General features: G+C 46.8%; 1 protein-coding gene across 2 annotated transcripts in view; it reads left to right on the top strand.

Annotated features, from left to right (window-relative positions):
• Window positions 1-737: 737 nt before the first annotated feature.
• Window positions 738-7,638, top strand: part of NCK2 (NCK adaptor protein 2) — an 86,216-nt gene continuing 79,315 nt past the window's right edge. For both annotated transcript variants that reach the window (XM_058019023.1, XM_058019021.1), the window contains exon 1: window positions 738-1,023. The gene's annotated coding sequence lies outside the window, so the exon portion shown is untranslated. The remainder of the gene's footprint in view (window positions 1,024-7,638) is intronic.

The raw sequence follows: 7,638 nt of genomic DNA, 5'->3' as shown, positions 1-7,638 counted from the left end.
TCTGGTTCTGTGGCTTGGGGTGGCTGCCATGCCCACCATCCTCTGCCGAGGGCACAACACATACCAGTCACCGCCCGACCGGGCCGATACACGGGGCGCTGAGGCTGAAACTTCGCCCCGGGCCGGCAGGAAAAGAAGGGCCGGGAAGAGCTACGGCTGCGGCCGCCCCGCGGCTAATGGGCGGCGGCGGAAGCGCCCCGATACCGCGGCTGGAAATTCCCCGGCGGCAGCGGCCCCACAGTCCCGGCCCGTGGCGGCCCCAGGGCGAATCCCGGCGCACCCCTCCCCGCTCCGGGGCACTTCCCCCGGCCCGGCCCCGAACAGAGCGCGTCCCCCCCATCCCCGGGTCTTTCAGCATTCGCCAGTACTTTTCCCGGGCGCTTTGGCTCCCAGCGGGGCAGCGTCTCCGGGAGCGCCGGGTCTCACGGGGATGGAACGGGAAGGCGGCGTCAGGGCGCCCCTGCCGGGCAGGGCCCCCTTTGCCCCGCCCCGCGGTCCCGGAGCGGTCCTCCCGCAGAGGGGAGGGAGCCACCCAGGCTGTCCCTGCCCGTCCTTCCTGCGCTGGGGCGGGGGAGCAGCGGCCCTCCCGGCGGGCGAGGGGGAGCCCGGAGAGCTCCTCCCGCGCGATCCCGGCAGCGGCAGCGGCAGGAAGGGCAGGGCGGGGGCGGGGGCTGTGCCTGTGCCGGGGGGGGCGGTTCGCGGAGGAGGGGCCGCCGCCGCCGCCGCCGGGCGCAGCAGGCAGAGGGAAGGCAGGGAGCGGAGCTGCCGTTGCCGCCGCCGAGGGCCGGGGCCTTGGACGCGTCCGGCGAAGAGCGCAGGAGGAGAAGGAAGGGGAAGCGGGGGGAGCCAGCCGGCCCCTCTCGGAGGACGCGGCCCGCATCCGCCCAGGGAAGGGCAGAGGGAAGCGGAGGGGGAGCGAGCGGGCGCCGCCGCCGAGGAGACAAAGAAGCGGAGCCCGCCTGGGCTGGGAGCCTCCCCGCCGCCGCCGCCCGCCCCGCTCCGCTCCCCGCCGGCCGGCCGGAGGTGAGCGCGACCGCGGGCGGGACGGGGATGGGGCCGGGGCGGGGGCTGGGGCCCGCCGCAAACTTGTGGCGGCCGCGGGGGACGACGCGGGGAAGGGGCGTCGGGAACGGGGGAAAGGCGGGTGTCACCTGTGCGGCCGAGGCTCCGCGGCCGCCCCGCGCAGGAGGGGCCGGTACCTGCCGGGGGCGGCACGGGGGGCCCGGAGCGGGAGGAGTGTTCGTTGTGCCACGTCCAGTTGCGGGGGGGGCTCGGGGGCGGCTCCTCCTCATCCTCCCGAGTTGCTACTCGTGTGCGTGTGACAGCCGCTGCTTTGTGCCGCCCGGCCGGGGGGCAGCGCCGGGCCGGGACGCCACCCCCCCGCACTCCTCGCGGGGCTCCGGTGAATGGAGGCGGCGTATCCGGCGGCCGCGGGGCAGCGCCGGGGGAAGGCGGGCAGCGCCTCCCGGCCGGAGAGCGGCGCAACACGAAAGTTTCCCGGGCGGGAGCGGGAGCGCCGCCGCCCCGCACGGGGACCGGCGGGCGGGCACACCGGGCTGCGGCGGGGACATCGCTCTCGGTCCGCTCCGTTCGTTTTTCTTTCCGTCGCCGACTTTCGACCTCAGTAGGGCTGAGGCCGGGGATTTTCTCAAGGAGCGCGGTGCGCTGTGGCCTCGGTCGATGCCGGTGTAGGTAAAGGACATAAAGGTAAAATTGCGTCTCACGTAATGAGTGTTCAGTGAAGCGCATCCCTGCGTGTTTTGGCAAGAAAATTACTGAAGTTTATAAGTTTTCTCTCCCTGTTTTTAATAAAAAATGTGCCCAGGCTAACAGCTACCCCTTGCTGGCAGGGTAGGCACTTTGGCCTAAGATCAGGTTGCCAGATCGGGATTCAGGTTTGTAGTTCAGGTCTGACCTGCAGCTGGCTGATCATGAAGGCTCTCGGCTCTAGTTCCTATGTTTTTAAACAGTGAATGTGGTTCTCTGTGTGCATCAGGGTTATTCCGTGAATTCTGTGCAGAATTTCACTCGGAACTATCATGTTTTTGTAAAACAAAGAGAAATCTTTTGTTGTTTTAAAAGTTGTATGGTGACTGAAAGTCGGCAAGAATTTAAAGCATTCTTCAGCTTGAAAAGTGTTTCCTCCCATGAAGCTTTTTTGTTTCTGAGGAACATACTGTTGCTGTTATAGCAGCTTAACGTGGGAGAATTAGACTTTTCTTTCATGAAATGTGCTATTGGCCTTTGTAAAAACAAATTTTCATGGCCTAACCACGCGTGGTTTGTATCATTGGGAGTTTGGACTGGTAACTTAATATAGAGGAATTTGAAAGGACTCACTGGGTAGGAGATTATGAAGAATTTCTGTTTGAAAGTACTTGTTTTGCCATTGCTTTTTAGGAATCTGAAGGAGTCAGCACCACATAGATGATGTCAATGGTATTATGTTTTCATTTGTAGGATTATAATTTCTGATGTAATGTTGTCTCTTTTCTGAAATATTGATTTCACAACTCTGGAAATCGAAAGCCTCTGTCTCACCCAAGTGTGTTTAAGAAGTTAAGCAGATCGCTTTGTCTTTGTAACTGACTTTCTTCTTGTGACTTTGACAGAAGATGTCACTTTTGGGAACAGTGAATAAATGTAGCAAGAGAAGGCACCTGTACCATGAAGATCAAGGCTGTAATTAGCAAATATTTTTATATAGGCCATGAAACAGATACAGATTCATTATAATGTTAGCTCTTATTGCTGTTGTTCTGTAGGTGCAACATTAGCTGTTGCATTTGCCTCTTGCTTCTACCAGATTACATTTCCAATTACTTTTGTGAAAAAAAAATTATACACAAAATCTCTTTTGCAATATTTTTCCAAAACTAACAGTTAGCCCGTGATAGTCTGAATCATCCTTTTTACTACATCTTGGCTGCTGAACATATGATAAATTCAGAACTTCAGCCTTTGCCTTGTTGCATTACAGAAGTGGAACTTACCTCCCCTTCCTCTCTTTTCTTCTCTATTTTCCTGGCTAGCTGTCTGAAAGCTTAAGGAAAGGTGTTTGCTCTCTTCCGTGTCACCTCACATCTTCTGTTAGCTAAAGAAGAGGGACAAGGGACAAGGTCAGCAGTGTCTGCTTCTTTTCCAGCCTTTTTTTTTTTTTTTTTTTTTTTTTTTTGTGCCTTGTGTTGCTGTTGGTATGTTAATCCTTTGCAGTGCTCATGGCTTTTCTCGGTAGAAACTATAACAGTGACGACTCGAAAAGTGATACCCACATAGCTCTGTTTGCTGGTCCTGGTCTTGAGCAGCAGCAAAACTACCCAGAGTATCTGTGTTTTTCATGCTCCTTGAGCATAAAAGCTGCTTCCAGACTCATGGAGACAGGTGTTGTATCAATTTACTTGCAGAAAATCAAAACCAAGGCATCTTTGAATGTAAAGCATAGGTTGTAAAAAAAAAAATCTTTTCTGTTTGTGTTGAGGGACTGATGGTTTCCAAGCTGTGGGTATTCCCAAACCCCACTCCCACGGTGTTCTGAGGAAGGGCGATTGCTAATGTGGATTTATTAGAGGTGTTTGAGGGAGTTTGAGAACTGAAAGCAGGCACTGCTGGGTTGGGGTTAGTTCAGTCAGCCCAGGGTGAGGTGCTGGTCGCTGGACATCCTGTTCCCCCAAAATAGGTCATCTGGCATGTGGAAAAGGCGGGGAGTTGAGGCTGTCTGCAGGAGAGCTGCTTTCTGCTTCTCATCAAATAATGAACTTAAAGGTGGTACACTTTGTCCTTGTGTTTACTAGGTATACAGAAATGTTGTAGAACAGTAGTTTCCAGGGAGTGAAAATCAGGAATTCTTGCTAGTTCCTGAAGTGAACGATGTTTATAGAGCTGGAATGGTGCTTGCAGCGGGGGAAATAGCATTGTTTTGTTATCCTGAGGTGAAGAAGTGGGGCCTGCACTAATCACTAATCATTTCACCTGTGCACCATTGTCCAGTCTTTACTACGTGAGATCCTGATACACCTTTTGAGAAATGACTTTTCTGTTTGTTTTGCTTTGCAGATTTCTGCATGTTGGCCCAGGAATCCAAAACTTATTTCTGTTTTAGGTAGTTCTAATTTAATTTTTTCCTGCAAATTAATTAGGCCCATTAGTTTTCTCATAATAATGTAGTCAACGGTGTTCTGCCCAATTAAACTGTTGCTCTGTTTGGTAGTGTGTAAAGTAATTCTTCAAAATGGTAAGTTTTTGTTGTTTTGCTTTTTTTTTTTCCTTAAAGCAATCTTTTTTCCCCATCATAAGAATTCTTAATTGTTTCATAAATGCTAATGACATGAGTGAGTTGAAGGTACATTGCAATATGGAATATATATTTTTATATTCAGTTAAGTATATGTGACACAGCAAATCAATTTGTTTCTCGCTATTGATAAAGGGAGTTTATAGTTTAAACCCAACATAAATAATAACTTTGAGGTGGCCTGACAGTGTACATTTTTAAGCTTTCATAGAGTATTGCGAATTTTAAGAATTGAGGTGCAGAGGAGTAAATCTTGATTAAAAAATAGCCACCCATTGCATTTTAAATTACTGCAGCTATACACAAAACCCTGGTGTGAAGTAAAGTTTTAGAAATACTCATGCAATGAAAACCATTTGTTAGAGTGGAAGCTCAGGCATGCTGGTATAGCCTGTATTTGTTCACAATTCTAAAAACAAACTTTGTGGCTTAGAGGCTTTTTTGTGCTGTAGGTTTGCTATGCTGGTTTTATCCTGATCTCATTAGCCAGTATTAATATGGTGACGTGTAACTACTGTTGATTATTTGCTGGGGCAGAAAATGTGGTGAACACGGGACATTTGGCAGATCCCTGAATTCTCAAAAGTGTTGATTCTCTCTTACAGTTGTGACAAAATGCAGGTGGAGAATAAAATGCTATATGGGTGTCTTTTTACCTCCCCAGTTTTCCTCAACTCGTATCAGTTACTGTATGCAGAGTACACACAACCATAGAAACAGGTGTGAAAACAGGTAGTGAGATAAACCACAGATAGAATATAGCAGAAATTTTATTAGACAAAAAAGGTCATCTTTTACAGAATCAGGTAGCAACTTTTCTTAGGCAGTCTCCTTTTTAAATATTTTTTAAAAATTAATTGAATTAAATACAAACTTTGTTTCAAATAAGATCTTTTATCAGAAAAAGAAATACATTTAGGGGAGCCTGTTGTGTTTCAGCAGTTGTGCTATTTGGATAGGTGGGGCATTAATAACCAATAATAAATGAGCAGGCCTTCAGTTTATTACTTTTTTGATAGGAAGGCAGATTTTAGCCTTCTGAGGTGTTTGAAGTTTCTGTATTCCAGAAATGATCAGAGTATTTATGAGGGCCTTAATACAGAGAAGCGACACGAGTGTGAAAGCAGGTCCTGAAGTTTATGGAGAAGCTGGAGGCTGTGGATGCTCTTCCTGATGCAGTCCTCCGAGTCTGGGTCACGTCCTCTTGGAGTGTGAGAAGCTGCTTTTAGCTGAGTGCTGACTCTTGCCTGTCTTTCCCTGTGGGTTACACAGGGTCAGCTCTGTGCAAGTGCAGAGGAGCCGACAGACACTGCAGGAGAACAGGAAGAGGGTTAACAAAGGCAGGTGCTTTTCGCTCATGCTGGGGTGGGTTATTGATTCTGCTGGCAGTGCATCATTTAAAAGGTATGTGTTCTGTTTTTAAGAAAATAGAGGCAAGCTCTTGGAAAAAAATTGTCAATTTTGCTTTGGATTTAACTATATTGTTCTCATTTATATTATTTTCAAGAAGTCATTAAACACTGTCTTGCAACCTTTACTTCAAAATAAGATTAGATCCTTGCAAGGTTGGGAAGGTTTAGAAAGAAATAGTGGTATTCATTAAGCATATAAACTATAAATGAAGTATAGTAGGATTTTCTAATTCATCCTTGTCAAATTTACGTTGGCTGAAATGATGCTATTTATATACCAATTAAGTATTAGTTAACTATATAGTAAAATAAAACCTTTAATTCCTTCAGTCTTTTCATAGGTTTGGGAGAGAAGAGGAACACTATGTCCTGTTAAAAACTAATCTGTATATGGAGAGTTAAACTGTTCTAAATTTTTCAAAGCATTCTGGACTAATAAACGTTTCAGGTAACAGTAATAAGTGAAGCCTCCTATTTAGCAAAAGCTGGCACTGATACCAAAGCAGAGCCCCAAGCATTGATCATCCTGACCCTCTTGGCTTTGATGCAGTAAGAACACCCTCAGCATACCATGGCTGCAAGGTTTTTCCTTCCTGTTATTACAATAGCAGTGTATCCATCACACTTGTTTTCTCCCACATCTGTTGTGTGTAGGACTTGCTCCCAGTGCCATCCTGGGCCACTGCTGTTTCAGGGGAGCTGACTTCTTAGTTGACATCCTAATGATGTTTAGGATGACAACAAGGAAAGTATTTTTCAACCTTTTAGTGCAGAAGGAGAGATAGGTGGCTCTGTGATATGCTCTCGGGCTGAATTTTGATAGCTGTCATGACAACAAATGGCACGTTCATTTCCCTGAATGGATGGTGTCCTTCCAGACACACACTGAGTAATACCAAATTTGACAGGTCTTGAATGATGGCATGTCAAAGATTCTGGATTCCACCACAGGAGACTTGGGCTGCTGCAAATGCACCCTGCCACCTGGCTCAGCAAAACTTTAGGCTTTTTCCAGATTTGAGTTCAGGGTTTTTTTAGTTTGTTTTTACAAGTATCCTTTGAGTTTTCATTTTAAACAGATTTAATATTGGTTGAAAATTTAGTTGGTAATTTTAGATTGAAAATTTGTTTGCTAAATACTAGAAGAGAAAAAAAGGTAGTTGGACCTCATCCAGTCACTTTAAAGATGCCTGTGTTTTAAATGCCTTCAGTATTTTCAAAAATTTCAGCAAAACTGGAATGATAGGTTTTGAGTGTTTGCTAGATTGGAAACAAGCACTGTGTTTACTGATATTTTTCATTTTGTGTTAGTGCTGAACTAACAGAGCCAGTGATGGTACAAACACTGTAGAGTGCAGGGCCAGGAGCTGCCACCTGTGTAGATGGGCTACAAACAGGGCCAGCCTGGCACAGATGGCTTAACTGGTTTATTTATAGGCTTGGCTGATGTTTATTTGTAAGGTTGCAGTCTCAGTTGACCAGGTGTTTCTGGTTTAACTGGACTGAAGAAGTCTTGGAAGTTGGGTAAAACCGTATAAATGCTGATTTTTGTGTGTTTTGTATTGGAATGTTAAGCTGGATTAGGGTCTGTCAGTATCTAGTGCTCTGGTAACTGACTCAAATGACCTGCAAACAGCAGTTTTTCATGTGTGGTGGTGTATTTGTTTATTTATAGTTATGAATTACTTTTGTTAGCAATACTGTCTGGCTATACCTGTAATATAAGTGAAATGATAACTGCTACTATTTTGGTGTTGGGAAGAAGGTACCATGTTTGTATCTTTAATTAGTCCTTCCTACCAGAACTTGGAATTCTGTGTGTGTAGCAATTTTGGAAATGTAAGTGAAGACATAGAATTTTTCCCAGTGAGTATTAATATTTTGTAAAAATCCCTGCTATTTTTTCAGCTTTGTGGTTTTAATTAAGAATGTTTT

Source organism: Melospiza georgiana, chromosome 2 (assembly GCF_028018845.1).
Source record: "Melospiza georgiana isolate bMelGeo1 chromosome 2, bMelGeo1.pri, whole genome shotgun sequence".
NCBI classification, from domain to species: domain Eukaryota; kingdom Metazoa; phylum Chordata; class Aves; order Passeriformes; family Passerellidae; genus Melospiza; species Melospiza georgiana.
The sequence above is the reverse complement of the archived record's forward strand: the minus strand, read 5'-3'. Positions and strand labels throughout refer to the sequence as shown.